General features: G+C 41.1%; 1 protein-coding gene across 1 annotated transcript in view; it reads left to right on the top strand.

Moving 5' to 3' along the window:
* The first annotated feature begins 2654 nt into the window (after positions 1 to 2654).
* LOC127207725 (sodium channel protein type 3 subunit alpha-like) overlaps positions 2655 to 19123 on the top strand; it is a 113398-nt gene continuing 96929 nt past the window's right edge. Inside the window, exon 1 of the mRNA XM_051167158.1 lies at positions 2655 to 2897. The gene's annotated coding sequence lies outside the window, so the exon portion shown is untranslated. The remainder of the gene's footprint in view (positions 2898 to 19123) is intronic.

Consider the following 19123-nt stretch of genomic DNA (forward strand, 5'->3'; position numbering starts at 1 on the left):
GTGTACTGAAAACACTACGGTACGGATGGGTCCTTGGGGTAGAGGCGGGCTTATGTCAGCCCATTGCAGTCCAGACTGATGTGAGAAAGACTATATTTATTTCGAGTCTCCCTTCCCAAGGACAGGAAAACAAATGTGACCTGGTCGGTAGAGCTGACAAAACACTAGATAAACAAAGGTCATATGCATGGGCTGCTGCCTCGATAAACAGAACAGAGGCGATTGGGGCCGTGGGTAAGTGTGGAGAGGTGAAGCCTGTGGGCCAGAGACAATGTTTCGCTTTGGCAGACAGGTCCGGCAGTCTGCTTATATGAGAAAGGGATGGCTAAGGACGATGTTCTGTCCTGCTTTCTCCACATGCACACGTTTCTTGGTGCTTCTCCCTCCACGAGAAAGAGAAGCCTGAGAAAACCGTACGATACACTTGTTTAGCATAAACTTGAAATCATACAGAAAAGCCTTGAGTGACTCATTTTACCTGGATCTGAACACCCCCTTAAAGCATCACAGAACAGTATCTGCCACAGAGGAAAACTCTGGCCTTGTGAATTTCAGGAGAACTCTGACTATAGGATATAAAGAAATGGCTCTTTCCAAAAAGGTCTCAGAGACAAATGTTAACCGGTTTAAGACTCTCCCTCTCTCTCTCTCTCTCTCTCTCTCTCTCTCTCTCTCTCTCTCTCTCTCTCTCTCTCTTAAAAATAGGGCTAAATTTTTTTTTAAAAAGCAAACATTTCTTGACCGCAGGGCTAAAAATTTGGTATGAAATATATTTTCCTGTGTTCGTTATGAGTAAACTCCTTCTTGATAGGCAGTCATGGTCTAGCCTTGTCTTCAAAGCTGATACAGCATCCACAGAGTTCATGTAGATGTATAATTGTTACACCAATATGTACTCTCACAGAAGCTAGCTTATTTTGACCACAAGATTGATTGGGTGTATGGATGACACAGGAATAGCTAACATCAGTCTTAAAGAAGGTGGGTCAAGGCTGTCTGAGGTAGCTAGTCGGTAAAGTACCAGCCTTGCAAACATGAGGCCCTCCGATAGCATTCCCAGCCCCTGGGTCCCACCCCCTGTCCGGGCAGCATGGGAGAGCTGGTCCTGAGGGTATGTGGGTGAGTGAGCCTTGGTGACGTGGGTTCAGAAGTGGTATCGGGCTGACCAACTTAGCAACCACCCACGCCCAGATCCAGGGCTTTGATCTGGCTCACCCCAACATCTGCCCTATCTATAAACTGCTGGAGCATGTGACTGGACTGTCCTGCAGATCCAAAGCTGCAGGGTCTCTATGACAGGGGCAACACCAGGATATCTGAGAGGAGGCCCCTGTGAGGATCATCTATTGATGGTGTAGCAGAAGTCAGAGGCCTCGAACCAGACCAATGACTCATTGTTATGAATATTTGCAAGCAAAGAAATGTGGACAAAAGGCTATACCATGGGACACCATGACACACCACAGCTTCCTTTCCATTTATTTGTTTGTTTGTTTGTTGGTTGGTTGGTTGGTTTATTTTGGTGGTTGGTTGCAAGGGCAGAGTGCAGATATGAAGGGAGGGAGAGAAGAGTGAGATTGGGGTTCGTGACATGAAACTCACAAAGAATCAATAAAATGTTAAAAGAAATCCCCAGCACCCAAGAAAAGGCCTGGCACACAGCTGGTGCTCCTAACCCCAGCAGTGGCGTAGGGGAGGTTGAGCTCTGTACTCAGTTACCCGGCTGAGTCAAATCCCCGGTGCAGTGAGATAAGCATTCTTTAAATGTGAAAAATCTAATGAAAACCAGCCGTTTAAGGACTCCCTTAATGTACAAAAGTTATTTAGTGGCATGTGAATTCAAATGGATAACCACTGATTTCAATATCTTCTTCATTTTTATTTATTTCATGTGTGTGTGTGTGTGTGTGTGTGTGTGTGTGTGTGTGTGTGTGTGTGTGTTAGGGGTGTTCATGCACTCATGAAAGGGGGTGTGTGTCAGTTGAAGTTAGGGGGCTTCTATGATCCACCCCCACCTCAGCTTTTGACACAGGTGTGCTTAACACACACAAAAATTCAATGGTCAAATTTACCTAACTTCATTGAGATATAGATTCTTTTTACACTCAGATATGACTTCTTGTGTTTTACCAAAATAAAAACAAAGCCAAACAGACAAATAAGAAAACTGTAGAAAGATTATATCTGCATATATGTTACACTATTCTCTAAGAAGCCAGATTTTCCATCTTGGAAAAAAAACCCTCATTTTAGACTTAAGGAAGACTTTATGAAAACCTACGTACCAAGCGTTAGAGAATGCGAAAGATCTAATTTTGAACAACAACAAAAAAACAGGTTTAAAAACATTTGTGATTTCTAATCAAACAACTAGAAAATTTAGAAGAAATAAAAGGCTCAGAAGGTTGTCTGTGCACATTCGTGTGGTAGCTAGGTAACCCTCGCTTCCATCACCTCACTGCTGTCACCGTGGGGCCCTTTCATGATTCATAATGTTTCCACACAGGTTTACCTCCTGCCTTCCAAAGAGAAGGGGAGTAATAGGAGTGTTTTGTCGTTTGCGCAGTTGCGTGTGTCTGCCAGTAGATGGCGGTAACACGTTGGGTGCTGCCAGCTTTTTTTTTTTTTTTTTTTTTTTTCTCTTCCAGGGCCGTTTTCTGATATATGTTGGGTACCATAGAGTGAATCTCAGAACAGGAAGCGGAGGCATAAGCAGAGAGGATTCTGGAAAGGTCTCTTTGTTTTCATGTCCACAGAGAAAACAAGAAAAAAAATTGAATTTAATTTGCAAGTCCCTGTGGCCCAAATCTGAAGAACTGCAGGGGGTGGCACGTTCCATTCTAACCATCTTGGATGCTGGCCTTTGTTGAGCTGTGATTCCTAAGGCTCTCCATCAGGTAAGCTGACAAAACATTTAATTATTTGCACCGTAGAATCTAGCCGCCAGGTCATATTTTCATTTTAAAATCCTCTTCAGGCTGCCATGTTTTTTAAAGCCTAATGTTTAGTAAATTACAGGAACTAAAGGCATTATTTGATTTGTAAACTGCCCACCATCCCTTTATCTTTCAAAGGAAACAGAGCTTCTGTCTGGAAATGGTGACTTACAACACAGGGTGGGATTTAAGGAGTGTGTGCCTGTGGAACAAACAGATGTTTGTGGTTCATTGTACTGAGAGAACATCTGTTTTGTTAGCCTCGATGCCAACCTACTAGGTTTCACGAGTACACCGCCTATTTTGGCACCTTTAAATCATAAATGTGCAGTGAAATTTGAACTGCCTTTTCAGTGCTTTAGTTTTTATTTAGCAGCTCTGGAGAGGCCATGTATGCAGACACTGGCAGCAATATAGAGGCGTTTGGCTATTTAGACATTGTCATTTTCCTTCGGAACCTGTCACATAGAGGGGAGGGGATCACCAAGAGTGACATTAAAACACATATGATTTGCTAAGAATGAAACGATCCAAGGATCCCTATATGTTCCATAACCCCCTGCTTTGTTACCTTTTATTATTATCACATTAGCTTGGTAGATGGGTGGGTTTCCTTTTCTTCCTGGTACATTTCATGGTTGGTTTTTATTAGTAGTACTATTACTACCAAACACCAGGAAAACCCACTTGAGACTGAGAATAATTTACATTGTGTGGAGTCTGTGGTTGTCACTAAAATGTTTCACACCACACTCATAATGTTTCATTCAGTTAGCAATCATGCCGTTACCACATTAGCAGAAAACCGCCTGGCAATAGTTGAAAGACAAGTTTTTAAGATTACAACGCTTTATATATATGTGTGTGTGTGTGTGTGTGTGTACACAAAATGGGTAGTGCAATGTCCCTTGTTAGGACAACGATGAAGACATTAGTGTTTGTGAGAATCTGCATAGAAATAGTCACCCAATCTAGTTTGAACAGGATGTGCTCTGTGAAAAATAAACACCTGTGATTTCAACCCAGGGCCTAACAAAGGGCCTGACAAACCAACCTTGGGCTACCTGAAGTATATTTTCTCATCATGTGGTGAACCAACCAGGGAATCTCACTCAGGAAATTAGGTTGGGTGGCAATAATACTCCCCCTTAAGACATTTCAAAAACAGTGTCTGCCTCAGAGCAAAGCCCCTGGTCTTGTATATTTCAGAATAACTCCAGCTACAGGACATGAAGAAAAATGTTTTTCAGAAATAAATGCTAATTGGCTCAGATGCACTGTACAGTACACACCATGCGTGCAGGTGACTGGAAATGAATAACTTTGTTCTTTGTAAATGCCAGAGCTGGCTGATTAGACTGGGTTGCATTTGTGAGTGGATGTTTATATTTGGACCCTGAATGTTACCTTTTGTTTTGTTTTGTTTTGTTTTTAAGATGGCAAGGCATTCTTAGTTGTTCATCTGGCTTAGATGCTCATTTCTCTTAGCTGTTCACCTCTCTTAGCTACCCTCCCACTCATATGATCATAGTGTGAAAAGCCAATGGGCACACAACTCTTCACCTTGTAGAGCATGCCCTGTGAAGTCTTCAGAAATGAAATGTTCTGATGCTATGCCATCTAGAACAAATTAGAGAATTCCACTCTTTCGAAAAATGTGGTGGTGATTTCATTTGTAAGAGCCAGACAGATATTTATTGTTTTCATGTAGCAGTTCAGCTCTGAGCTGGAAATGGAGACATGGGTTAGATTCTGCCACTTGAGAGCTTGGTAGCCTCCAAAAAGGACCCCAACCACTTACAGAAGTTTCTTCTCCTCACCTGTAAGAGTTGGGAAATGGAGTCAAAGTCTAGGGATAATTCATTCAGACATCTCCCTGTTGGTTTCTGAGCCCAACAACACAGGAGACACCCCTGGCTTTCCTGCCTCACTTAGAACCACTAGAGGCTCACTATGCATCGAGGTAGAGAAACGGAGAAGTGGAGACAATTTTGCGGTCCCTGACTTGTTTCGTCTGTGGTAGAAACACCAAGAAACAAATGGAGAAGTGGTGAAGAACTTGACAGGCAGAAGCAGCTCTGTTTCCTAACCAAGTAATTAAACTTCTAGAGCCTCTAACGCTGTCCAAAAACCAGTGATGTGCCTAGTTAGAAAACTGTGGAAATGAAATAATTTCTGTTCAGGGCTTAGTGCGGATTCTAGGACGTGACTGTTGCCTCCTTCCTCTCTCATCTGCCACCCCAACGCCCACAGAAAGGAACAGGTATCATTGCTATTATTAGTGCCAGTGATGAGATACCTTTTGCTGAAACAGGAAGGGGGTGGAAAGAAACCAACGAGGAATTCAGTAGCTTAATAGTGGGTAAGTATCATCTTGGAAGAGGGCCCTGGCTGAGCATCAGCAAGCCAAATGTGTTACCCGTGACAATGTCAGTTAGTGGTGACATCGCAGGCATTCCCTGGAGAGTTCATGGAACTTCCAGAAGACGGTTCTTCCTGTCCAGCGATGTTATTATGGACTGCACTGTGTTTGTTTTCTTGCTCATTTGTTTCTTTTTTCTTAGCAAAATCAAAGCCAAGGACTTATTTCATTATTTCATTTTACGTTAATAGGACTTGCCTTTCAGACAAAAGACCTCTGGGAGTATTCACAGAGGCAATCTATGTTTTGTGAGAAATGACATTTTCTTAAAGTAATTTCTATAATACTATGGTAATCAGATTACAACACCTAAGCCCCAGAAATGTCCTGCTTCGACTGAGTCACAAACTCTCTGGGCTCACATCCTGTTAAGAGTACAATTAAAGGTGGGAAGGCAAAATGTGCCTGAGGAAATTGTTGGCATGCTATGAGAAGGCCCCGCTTCTCCCCAAAGACTCTCTAAAGTACAGCTTCGTGCTCCTGACAGCTGTGTGCTACCGGGATCTCTGGGAGCTAGAGCTGGGGTGACCTTTCAGCACCCCAGGCCTCCTAATCCTTTCCTTCAACCACCCTGGGCCTCTTTAAACTGACTCCGGTAACTGTGCTGTCAGCTTCATCTTCATGGCAGCCAGGATGACTTAATGGACTCAGGATAGCTCAGAGTTGAGAGCAGGAGAGGCTTAGCAACTGGAGGGTAAGGTTTCTCATCAGGGTCGGCACTGAGCTTGGAATCTGTTGTTAGTCACTGCTCTCGGTTGCAGCTTCCTCCTATCTCCTGTGAGTCCTTAATTGCAGGGCGAAGTTTATCTGAAACCATCTGTAAATGAAAGTAAGTAGTGACGTATTTTTTTCCAACGAAGACTGAGTATATGACGAGATAGTGACATTTCTTCCCTTGAATGGCTATGCACACTGCTATTAATTGTTGTCTTTTGTGCAGAGAAACTTTGAGAACTTACTTTGTGGCAATGGCTCCCTTGCCATCTAAAATACTATTATTTATTCTACACTTATATAATTGATTGTTTTATTCATTTTACAAATCAACGAGGGCCAGTTGCTTACCTGCTCCTAAAATATAATTTAGATCAGAAACAGTTAATTTCTGTACTTTTAGGTTTTTATTTTATTAACTTCAATTCAAATTGGTCTTCGCCTTCATCTCAATGTTGCCCCAATGAACAATTTTCACAGTCAAATAGTATGCAACATGGCATCTGAATTCCTATGTATTTGGTGTTCAGAAACTGGGAGAAGGAAAGGAGTCAGACCTGCTCTTACTACGTCTTGCACCTCTGTTTGATCTGGAGGCAATTTTCGTAGGTCACCTTTACCTGACAATATGGTTTGCTCTGGGGTGAAGTTAGTAGTTGTTTGGTTGCACTTGAACATGATGTAAGAAATGGTAGCCACCAAATTCAGGGCAAAATAATACTGATTTTCCCTTTGTTAACAGTGAGGCAATAATAAAAGTTCTCTTACTTGCAATGCAAAGAAATGCTTTGTTCTATGAAATACCACATCCACTATGGCTCTCTGGGTCTCTGGAGTTTGATTTTTTTTTTACCTGAATATATAATTAGCCTCAGTAGAATTTTATAAATTTAATTTAGAAATTTAATTTAATTAAAAGTTACCTACTCAAGTGGGCATGTAGGTTTCAATGTTCCAAATATATATATATATATATATATATATATATATATATATATATATATATATACACATATACACACACATATATATTTAGGTCCTTATCTCTTTTACTCTGGATTTGAAATTGATAAAGGATACAAAGAAAGTTTTGCCCAAAATATATGAAGAACAATTACAAAAAACACATTGAAATGAATACAGATAAACATGAATGTGACACTATATGAACATCTTCAAGAATTGCCAAAGTTCAAACATCCCTTTAAATGTCTGTGCTATTTCTGTAATAATAGAATTAGACTTTCATCCTTTCTGAGATTATGTACAGGAAGCCCTCCATGTGATCAAGCTCCGTGCTAGAGAAAAGTCAGAGAAATGATAGTCTCTACATTATTAAAGAGTGATTTAATATTGTTTTAGTCAGTGGGTGAATTCAAAGATGGGAAGTCACTCTTTAAATAACTTTGGCCATTTTCTGCCAAGAAGTTCCCTTTAGAGAATTTTGAATCTCCCGGAAGTTATAATATACTTTATTCTTGAGTTGTGCAGAACATTTAGTACTTTTACTTTCCCATGAGTTTGAGTCAGAGTGTTTAACTAAATCACAACTCTTAGTACTAAATGGCATCGTGACTGCCATGATCTCGCATAAGACTTAACAGTTTGAGAACTGGTCACTTGTTTGTTAGTTCTTCTGACTTCTAACTGTCTGTATGTGCCATTTACTTTTGTGAAACTTCATCTGTCTAATTTAAGATCTTCCAAAGTATTCTAGGAATCTTTTTTTTTTCATTGGAACTAAAGTGAGAATGACCTTAAAAAAAATGAACCCAAAAGGAAAGGAACCACACTTCTGTATAGACAAAGTGAGTTTGAGGAGTGAGCAAAGCTGTTCATGCTAAGACTAAGGAACCAGGAAGTTCATGTCAAGACAGGCTAAAACAGAAGGGTTTATGTCCTGGTGAGGGGACTGCTGGAGAAAGTGATTTATTTGAAAAGCTGAACATGTCAGAGTTTTAATGAAATTCTTCTTCTTCTCCTCCTCCTCCTTCTTCTTCTCCTTCTCCTCCTCCTCCTCTTCTCCTCTTCCTCCTCCTCCTCCAATCTCTTCTTTTGGTTTTCAAGACAAGATTTCTCTGTGTACCCCTGTCTGTCCTGGAACTCACTCCAGCTAGCCTTAAACTCATAAAGATCCTCTTGCCTCTGCCTCCCAGGTGCTGGGATTAGAGGCGTGAGCCACCACTACCTGGTGAATTCCTCTTTTAATATCCAGTATCACCGTCCACTTACTTATGATAAGGGACCCATTCAGTAGAAAACATCTACAGGAAGAATTTAGTCATTGTGTTTGTTGCTCCTTCTCCCAATCCAACCAGTGTTTTTGCCAAAGATAGAACAAACCCAATAGAAAAGAAACCACTTGACCTTATGTGGAAGCACTGCCATGTTGGTACTCACACTCCGTATGGGCAGCTCCAGGCCCAGCTACTGCCACTAATGCTTTGCGTCTTTTTTTCTTTCACTTCCCTCCTGGCATTATGCTTCTCTGATTGATATTTATATCGCCATAGCACTTTAATTAGGCTCATGGCCACAGTGTTTCCCTTCTGTTGTGTTAATGCTTCCTTTGCTGTTAACATTTTGCTCTTGGTGAGCTACTTGGTGCCATATAATAAACCCACTTCTGCTTGGTGCTAAAGCTGTTGAGATGTAGCTCTTAAAGCTCTCTATATGGGGAATGCATACACCATTTGGCTGTTACTTTTACAATGTTACTGATAGTTTGTTTACATGAATCCTATATACTGTCAAAGTCCTAAAGGTATCTTTAATATGTTAGTGTTTATTTAGTTAATTAATATGTTAGTAACTATTTAGATAAGGCATCTCTCTCTCTCTCTCTCTCTCTCTCTCTCTCTCTCTCTCGTGTGTGTGTGTGTGTGTGTGTTACTAGAGCTTGAATCTAGAGCCTTCCACATGCTACACATGTGTTCTCCCGCTTAGCTCCACCCCAGCCCAGGAAACCCTTCTGTTCTCCTGGCCAGTTGTACTAGTTTCCAACAGTTGTACTAGGATCTACCATCAATCTTCATATATTTATATAAAAAATTAATGTAAACTAAGTCAGCATTGGAGGACAATACAAAATAGAACTCATTTTGTTTGCGCTCACACAGCCCAGATGATACTGGATTACAGTGCATGTATTTAGAATGAGAACCTAGCCAGTAAATGAAAAGTGAAAAAGAAATGAAGTATGGATTTGTGAAAACATATTAATCAAAACATTGACAACAACAATGAGAACCCGAAAGGAAAAAGATACCAGAACATGCTGAGGCCCAGAGCTCACTCACTCCAGCCCACACATTGACTGTACCTGATGGGGACCTACAAGAGCTGTGGTCGTTTCTCCTTTGTCCAATCTGATTGGATTTTCTGGGGCCGAGTCTAGGTTCAAAGCATACTTAAAAGCCCTGTAAACATATTCAAAATATGCAGCCAGATTTTTACCATTACATAACTAAAAGAAGGCTAAGAAAATATGGCTTGAGAAATTAAAGAGAGCTGAAAGCCATGACTTTCAAAACAATAATAAGATGGTAATGACTGGGTATGTGCTACATGAAGACACTAGAGATAACTAAGAAAACAACAAACAATGCACTTATATCCATTTCTAAAAAGAAAATAATGGGAATAGATGAGCTGATATTGATTTCAGATAGGTAACTTCTTTTTTTTTTTTTTAAGATTTATTTATTTATGTCTGTCTTCCTGTACATCTGCATAAAAGAGGAGGGCATCAGATCCTAGTATAGATGGTTGCGAGCCACCATATGGTTGCTGGGAATTGAACTCAGGACCCCTGGAAGAGCAACCAGTGCTCTTAACCACTGAGCCATCTCTCCAGCCCCAAGATAGGTAACTTCTTATCCTTATTTATGATAATTATTGAACATTTTGTGAAGTAGCCATATAGACAGTTGTACTCTCTTGATCAGTAAATTTCAACTGACTTGACCACAGATTTCCCAGCCAGCTTCATTATTCTGCTCTTTATGAAATGCTGTCTTGAGAATTATGTCTTAAATAAACACAAAGGAGTGTGTTTATTGAACACTTTTTAAGTATCTGGGCTATCCAGCTCAAAATGAGACACTTTGATTTCCAATATTTTGCAACTGCAATTCTTGGAAGGTTTAGAAGGAAGTCGAGTTCTGCACAACAGCAAAAAGTTAAAGCCAAAGCACTTTGTTAAATGTCTTCTCAGAGAGCGGTGTTTCTGAAAAGGAAGTGAGTTAACCCAATCGCTAAGTAGGTTAATAATTAAATGCTGTTCTAAAGAGGTATTCCATTCTTCAGGTGAGTCAGCTTTTTCAGCTCCTTAAAGAGACACTTCCCCATTAACATGTTAGATGCTTTCATGTGTTGATTTGTCTCAACGCTCTCTGAGGTAGAGAGCAGCACTCTCAGCCCGGTAGAACAGTGTATATCCTGGCCTTTCCTATACTGAGTTCTTCGTCCTTCAAAACTACTACTTAACTGGGCTACACGTCCAGCCTCAACTGCTCTATTGATCATGTTAGTAAAATGGTCAGGTATGTAGAGAAAGTCGGCTGAATTTTAGGCTTAGAACACCTATGTTCTGAAGCAGGTAGTTAGCGCTTCTGGGAAAAGCACAGGGAATGCATTGCCACGCTCAAAGTCAGAATTATGATGAAGGGGTGTGACCCAGTACTTGGTTTCACATACTGGGACCAGACTACTTTCTTTAAGAGGTGTATCTTTCTATTACACACATAAAATAGTAGTGTAATCAACAGTGCAAATATAAATAGTAAGTTAGTAAAGTATTAGTAAAGATGAAAGATCAAAGACTACACTAGACAGTGTAGAAAACAAATTTAATGATGATTTACAATTCCTTTATACCAACATGGTGAATGCCATTAGAATGAATTTGATTTGGGTGGAGGGAACATTTCAACTTCCTTTTCAATATCACTTGTACATTTTGAAAATGAAGTGTAGTGTTCAGAAGTCAGTGGAAAGTGGCAGAGCATATACAAATCATGATTGGATATTTATGCAAATTAAAATAGAAAATATATATCAAAATATATCACCAGAAAAACTAGAGCTACCTCTTATGCACCTGTAAAACAAAACCTATACTCGGGCACCTCAGAGTTATCTTAAGTCATTGTAATATGCATTTCTCTACATATACAGTAATGGTGTCAGAACAATATGAGATCAATCCAATAAGAAAGAGGACAATATTTTTTGAATAATCAGCATCACACAGGAAAGCTATCTGGGAGGTTTTATGCACACACACACACACACACACACACACACACACACACACACACACACACACACACAAAATCATTACTGATTATTTCCTCAATTTTTTTTCTGGGTAAAAACCCTGAACACTAAATATTTAAGACACAGGAAGGGGCATTTGAAATGGGAACTTTCTGTACTCTCCCATCAATTTTCTACAAACCTGAAATAGCTCTAAGAAAGAACCTATGATTTTTTTAAAATGTGGAGTAGGGATGGGCACTTGAAGACCAAGTGACTGCAGTGTCCCATTCAGAGCTGGACTTCTGAATCACCACATCCTTGATGAGATGCCTGGTGCATGTAAAATGCCTGTCTTCACGTCTACTCTTTTGAGGTCTCCAGACAGCTTCTTACTAGAGTCTTTGTCTTCAGAAGGGTGACGATAGAGAAACCATGCTAATGTCCTTGGGTCTCCTGAGCATTGGCCACTTTAAGTTCTATCTAAGACAAAAAGCTCACTTACCTGTGACATAATGGCTCTTCTTTGTCTGTAAAAGAATTGTGCCATGACCAGCATCGCTCCTCTCCTTACATGCAGAGCCCTTCCTCTCTGCCTTCCCCACTGCAGTAAGTGGCATCACCCACACCTAAATCAGGCCAGTGAGCACAGTCTCTTTGCTCTATTTTAGGGCCACTGCTCTGTTCAGTGACAATAAAAAAAGAAGTGCAGACTCTCTTGGTCCTGAATTCAGATCCTTGTAAATATATGCCATTTTAACACTTCTTTACTTCAGAAAGGCTATCTTTTAAGGAGCTTTAACCAAGTAAGTATCAATACCTCACTGAAAAGGTCAACTTAATGTTTTGTAGGGTTTTTTTTTTTTAAGTGCTAAGTGTATGGAGATCCTCAGAAGAGGATTTGATAAGATAATTTTATGAAAAAAACCTCATGTACAGTATTGAATATCCATGGGCAGATGTTCAACAGCTACATCTAGAAAAGATTCAAACCTATGTTTTCCAAAACGCTTTCATAGTATTTATTCACCAACAAGCAGATTTAAGTAGAGAAAAAGAGGACCTTGGCAAGTGTCCAGTTGACAAAAATCTTCTCAAAACCAGCGCACTCTCTACTACGTATAACACTATTTATTGTCTCAGGAAAAATTTTGAAACAGGAGTCAGGCACCTTTGTTGAGAACACCAGGTAATGTTATGGTGTCCAACTCTAACCTCAGTGGAGTTAAATGTCTAGAGTACACCACGCAGAGTCGGAAAGCCTGAACATAGAGCATCACAGATAACAGGGTGCATCCACCATAATGGAAATTTCCTCTCCCTTCCATCGTCTCTGGGCATAGGCACCAAATGCCTGTGATCATGGGTGCTCACCCTAGATGGTGAGAGCAGAGAATAGTCTAATAGTCTAGAACACGGGTTTGCTTGAATTATAACCTATATATATATGTTCCACCCCCTCCCCCTCCCCAACCTCCCCCCCTCTCCCGTGCCACATCATTGATCACCTTCTTAAATCTTGCTTCTGAAGGTCACGTGTCAGGGGTGCATGCTCTATGACGTTGCGTCGTCTCTGTGGACCATTGCTATTGAGCTGGCCCAATGGTGACAGAACCATCTCCTCTCACTACATTCTTGCCAGAGAAGGCCTCCCTATGTGTGTTGCCTTGGGCTGATTAAAGAATCGCACAGGACAAAATTTGGAATGTCCCTCGGCAGGCTCTGCCACTTGCACTGATCTGAAGGAAATGATCAAACCAACCCTGCTTGGAAGTAGATAAACCACCATCTTCTATATTTCATACTTCAAGGGGTGGCGGTGGGGGCCAAATACTTGTGGGGTAGCCAACATCACCATCTTGAGGCAATACAAGCAAGTTGTACCTCAAGATCCTAGATCTAAAGTTTCCTCAGGTTGCCAAGTGGAAAAGGCAATCGACTCCCAGCTCTCCGTTGTGACAACAGTGTGCTGTCGTTTTGATTACAGTCAGTAAACAGTCTGTGTTTGCCTGGAAAGAAATTGCCTAAAGCACACAGCATCAGCGAGCAGTAGAAGAAACCCAGCAGCTAAGGGCAGCTGACAAGGAAGGCTGTCAATATGGCCGGCGGTACAGTGGGTGTAGGCACAGAGGACTGGTCATTTGTTTGAGTGTGCTGTTTGCCTTCTATTCATGATGTTGCCAGTTTATTTTAAGGCAGAAAGCTTCCCGTAATTCTGTTGTAGTCAGATTTAAATGTGGGTTTTGCTCCACTGCACTCACACCCCAAAATGTTCGCTTAGGGCAAAGTCATTCTGTTCACTGGAGTTATTTCTTCATACAAAAATCTTATGCCCTAAGGATGAGAGGAATATCTGACTCAAAGCAATAGTAAACTGTCAAGCCAGACAGAAAGACCCGCCCTTTTAGAACTTCTCAAAACAGGGACTAGCCCTTTCTAATATAACACATTTCTCTATGAGCACTGAGCGTCTTGCATACACTGTTTCAGGAATATGAGTGGATAGGTGGTTGCAGGGGAAACCTCTTTACAAGGCAGGCATTATCTAGTGGAAACATAGCAAGGCTCACACATGTGCCTTTACATTTTCTCGATGCTAATGCCAAAACTGGAAAAGGAAGAAAAGTCAAAATAACTTAATGGGTGACATGTTTTGTTTAAGGTTGCATACCCAATCTATTATTATTATTTCAAAATTTGGCACCACAGTCGCAGTCCTTCTGTGTAATCAGTGAGTTTACGTTAGACAGACACTTTCAGAATCCTAATTAGGCAGTGGTGTTCAGCAGGTATTTAGTGAACAGTTTTCTGGCTGCTCTAGGCAGTCAGAGTCCTTTTCTCCTCAAGTAATTTGCCATCAGACAGAGAAACAGAAAGGTACCTTTACAAGAATACAGGAGATGAAATTTTAATTACTCTATGAGTTCAACCACAACATAAGTGTACTCTGAGAGGCCATAAGGTGGCAAAGATTGCTTCTTATATAGAATTGCTGTGCATTGTGCCTTGGAACCCCAAAGCAGGACTCAACCCAAGCAGAATGAGCATATTTGGACCCCGTGCCATACTCCAGGGTCTTTGCGGGGCATGGAACGTAGATCCCTTTTGTTGGAGAAGTAGATGGGTTAAGTGTTTACAGAGAATTGGGTCGTTTCCCCAGATATCCCTGGACTTTGTGGCCTGTCACCAGCTACTTCCCCACTTCGCTTAAGATTGTTTGCGCACCTTAAAAAATAAGGGGACAAGTCGCATTTATCATGTGTGGTTGTTCTGAGGCTGATATACAGCAAGGGCTTAAGCAATGTTCTCTCTCACCATCATTGTGGCTTCTCTAAAGCATTTTGGAGTGGGACACTTAGAGTGAAGCATGCACATTGCTTTATTGTGAAGAGAACCCAGTAAATATAGCATAGTTATAGGTTTATCTTTGGGGTACACAGTATTATAATGAATATTTGAATTGGACTGAATGGGACTACACAATGAGAACACAGTTCCTGGGGGGATGTGGCTTTGCTATTGCTATGAGTGCTTTTTCTGTTTTTTTTGTTTTGTTTTGTTTTTTCATCCTGATCTGTAGACAAATTGCCTTATTTACTTAACCAACTACGTCACTGCACACTTTGTTTTTCTGGTGGTGGGGTATTAAAATGTCTAGATACACATGAAACAGGACTTTCAAAAGTGTAGGGTGAATTTCCTAACACCACCTGCAAATGGAAAGGCATGAAATGTTTTGAGGTAGCATATTTTAATATTCAGCGATCCACATAAAATTCATTGAGCACCTAGCTTGTACTGTGAACAGTTTCAGGAACATTATAGATGGTAAACTGAGTGGTTCCCCCAATAGAGCAAATAGTACAGCATTGAGCAGCTTCTGTGAGGCATACATCCCATCTCCAGAGGCAGAAAAATGACTAATTGGCATTTACAAGTAAGATGTACAGCACACGCTAAGGGGACAGGGCCTTTGGGGATAGCTAAGCGAGCTAGGGGATTGAAAGAACTGATGCCGGAAGCAAGTCCCTTCACTAAGGCAAATTTTGGTCAGTATTTGAAGGCGAGTTGTGAGTTTTTCAGCTTCCTACAGGAGAAGCAGTTCAGAGAAACCCAACCTATATGCTTCTAGGTATAAAGGACAGTCAGAAACTGGTTTGCAGGCAACACGAGGCGGGCAACTTTTTTTTTCTCTGCAGCTGCTGTAAGGTTCTGTGCAGAAGAATGACATGATTAAATTTCTGTTCTCCCGAGATCACTCTGGCTGGTGGGATTAAAATAGGCTGTGTGGCAATCAGTCTGGAGGCAGAGGGAGAGAGAGAGAGAGACAGAAAGCCATTGGTGGCTCTGTGAAGCACTGCCATCCATCACGTCAAGGCTCCGGGTTCACTGGAATCACACTGATCACACTGCACCACATTAAGTGGATAGATGAGACAGAGGGAGCTATGCTTGTCATTTCCGAGAAGCCATTAAGATGAGAAACATATTGCATATATTCATAGGATAGTGTATGTGTGCGGGGGCTTCCAACTTTAAACAATAAAAACAAAATATTGCTGGCCATGTTGGTGCATGGGAGGCAGGAAGATCAAACGTTCAAGGCCACCCTTAACTAAACAGGAAACCAGCTTGGGCTATATGAGATTATTTCTCAAAGCAACAAATTTGTACCCCTGCTCACATTTAGTTTTCTTATTTGTGCATGTTAGTCATATAAAATAGTGGGCTCTTTATTACACTTTTCTTCCTGCAACTATACCATGGTCCCGTCAATTGCTTTGTCTCCTTTCTTATACTGATTTCTATAAACTGGGCACTGCCATGATACTTGTGGCTTCTGACCAACCATGTGAGCACCAGTTGTGTGCTTGCTAGAAATGCAGAGCAGACCTCACCCAGCCCAGCTGCTGCATTTTAGCAAGAAGCTCTCTAGGTGATTTTGATGCTGTGTTTCAAGAGCCCTGTTATAAACCACATTAGAAGAACTAGATGGCTTAAAAGATCCTTTCCAATCTGAAGTTGTTTTATTGATTAGTTCAATATGCAACATTTATTTTTGGTATAAAATTAAGAATAACTCTCCAGACAAAATGTATTATTCACAAGAAGTGGAGATTCATATGACAAGTTTTCTCTGTGTAGCGCTGGTTGTCTTGAAACTCAATCTGTAGACCCACCTCCTTCTGCCTCAGAAGTGGTTGGATTAAAGGAGTGTACCATTAGCACCCAGCAAGAATGAATAAATAACGAAAAATGTTTAAAGGAAATACTTAAATGAGTTTGATTTTTAATTATTATGTCTAACTTCTTTGATAAGTGATATAATGGGGTTTGTTGTTGTTGTTGTTGTTGTTTTGGTTTAGGTTTGTCTTTTTGTTTTGGTTTTGGTTATTTTCTAGATCATGTTCAGTAGAAAGTTCCAGGCACTAAATATTTTAAATATGTCACAAGCAGGGAGGGAGTCAAGGTTAGCTAGCTGCTCTTTTAGAATGTACATTTCATTGTGAATCTCCTGAGTACACTGTACTGAGGGTAAAGCAATAAATGGAATTTATATAACTAAAAGGAACCTCAGATTTTTGGTGAACATGGGCTGCTATGATTGAGTTCCGTTTACTCCAAGGAGAATGTCAGGCACACTGAGGGCTGAGTGTGTGGCTGGATTCCTAGGCACTGGTCAGGAAGGCACACTGAGGGCTGAGTGTGTGGCTGGATTCCTAGGCACTGCTCAGGCAGGCACACTGAGGGCTGAGTGTGTGGCTGGATTCCTAGGCACTGCTCAGGTAGGCACACTGAGGGCTGAGTGTGTGGCTGGATTCCTAGGTACTGCTCAGGATTTCGCTTCATGCCATCTCAGTGATTTGACCATTTAAAGCCACCTTCATGATAAAGACCACAAGTCTCAAAACCAAATGAGCAGGTGTAGCTGGGGTGGGGCTGTTACCTAGTTACAGCAATGAAATAGGATGGTCCCTTCCTCATGCAAATACTGCCTGTGGGTCCTTCCCTGAGCAGCCCTTGAGCTGCCTCAGTCCCTGCATGAAGCACCTAAGATGCAGGGTCTTCCAGGCCAATGAGAGCCAGGGGGGATTTAGCTGGAAAGCTCTGAAGACACATTACTACATTGTAAACACAAAGGAAGATACCAAGTATTGACAGAAAAGGAAATAGCACTAATGTCCCAAACTAAAGGACAAACCAAGGAGGCAGAAGGATGGTAAAAAATCAGTAAAGCTCTAGTAAAGTTAAAATATTGAAAAACTGGGAGGGGACCTGGGGAGACAGCGTACTAGGTAGAGTGTTGGCTCTGCAAGCATGAGGACCTGAGTTAGAATCCCATGCACTCACATAAGAAGTTAGGTGAAGCATAGTTTGTATGTAACCTCAATGTTGGAGACTTGGGGTAGGAAGAGAAACAAGTAAATTCAGGAACCAGGTGGCCAGGAGGGTCAGGCTATTAGTGATGAGCTCTAGGTTCTCTAGGCAATCCTGTCTTTAACCATTGGATAGTAAGTTACCTCACTCTGCATGACCTAAATGGGTAGGTAATGGAATGAAAAAAGGACAGACACACAAATACAGAGAAAACATGGGATCAGGTGGGCTGGGCTCTCTCATGGAGAAGGCGCAGCGTCCCGGAAGCTCAGTGTGTCTATTTTATACAGTTGAACAGGGAGGTGTGGCTATTGTGTACAGCTGAACATGGAGGAGGAAGCATTACTATATACAGATAAACAGGGAAGTACAGTTGTTATACACAGCTACACAAGGAGGTAGGTTTAGCTAATTGCCATAGGAGCAATCTATAGGGGAGCAGTGAGGATCCTGGGGCAGAAAGCTAAGGAGGACTTTTTTTTTTTTTTTTTACGCACACTGCCAACATCTGTACATGGACCAGAGGAAGCCTTTGTCATCCCACTGAGCCTCGCCCAGGGACAACTTTGTCATTTCCCATGGGTTTGAAGGTTTGTGGTCCTTGACATGGTCAAGACAAATGCAAATTATGCAAAAGGGAATATAAAGAAATTCAACTTTCTAGAAAATTCAATTCTTGATGTTGGTGATATCAAATGTATAAGAGTGAGTAAAGGAAAAGAAATTTAGAGTAAATATGTTTTGGGCTCTACAGCTGGTATCACTGACCAGTGTCAAGGAAAAATTCCCATCATGCTCTTTGAGACACCACTTCCTGATTTATGCAGTGTTTTTCCAGGAAGTGTCTACAGTGCTAAAATTCTAATAAGATTGCCTCAAAGGTAGGCTCCCCATTTAGGGATGCTGTCTCTGTTCAACATGCAGCTTAGTTCACATGAGAGCAGCATTTATACCATTGTATCACTCTCTAATGAAATTCACTGTGTTGAACTAATTTCATCCAATAGCAGACTTTCTTGATTGAGCCTTACATGAGCCTGGGCTAAGTACTTCTGGATACCCACGGAGAGCATTGCTTAGTGTTTCTTAGGAAAGAGCTAAGTAAATTTTCATCTCCAGTTTGGTTCTCGGTACAAGTTTGTCTTTTTTACACATGCCTTTTAGGAACTGGTTTTGTTTTGTTTTAACTAAAAGAGAAAAATAAATGTTATCCATGGCACATCCCTGTTCTCTTGACTGCAAGGTAAATTCAAGCTCTAGTCCAGCCCTTATTATATAAAGAACAAATACCATACTCCTGGTGTTCACCACTCTTTTCCTTTATACTTGGCTCAATTTGCTGTCTGTGTTTCTGTGTCAAACCTGCCAAGAACATTTGTTTAAAGGTGCAGATACTTGGATCCTTCCTGACCCC

This window comes from Acomys russatus, chromosome 24 (genome assembly GCF_903995435.1).
Source record: "Acomys russatus chromosome 24, mAcoRus1.1, whole genome shotgun sequence".
Taxonomy (NCBI): Eukaryota; Metazoa; Chordata; class Mammalia; order Rodentia; family Muridae; genus Acomys; species Acomys russatus.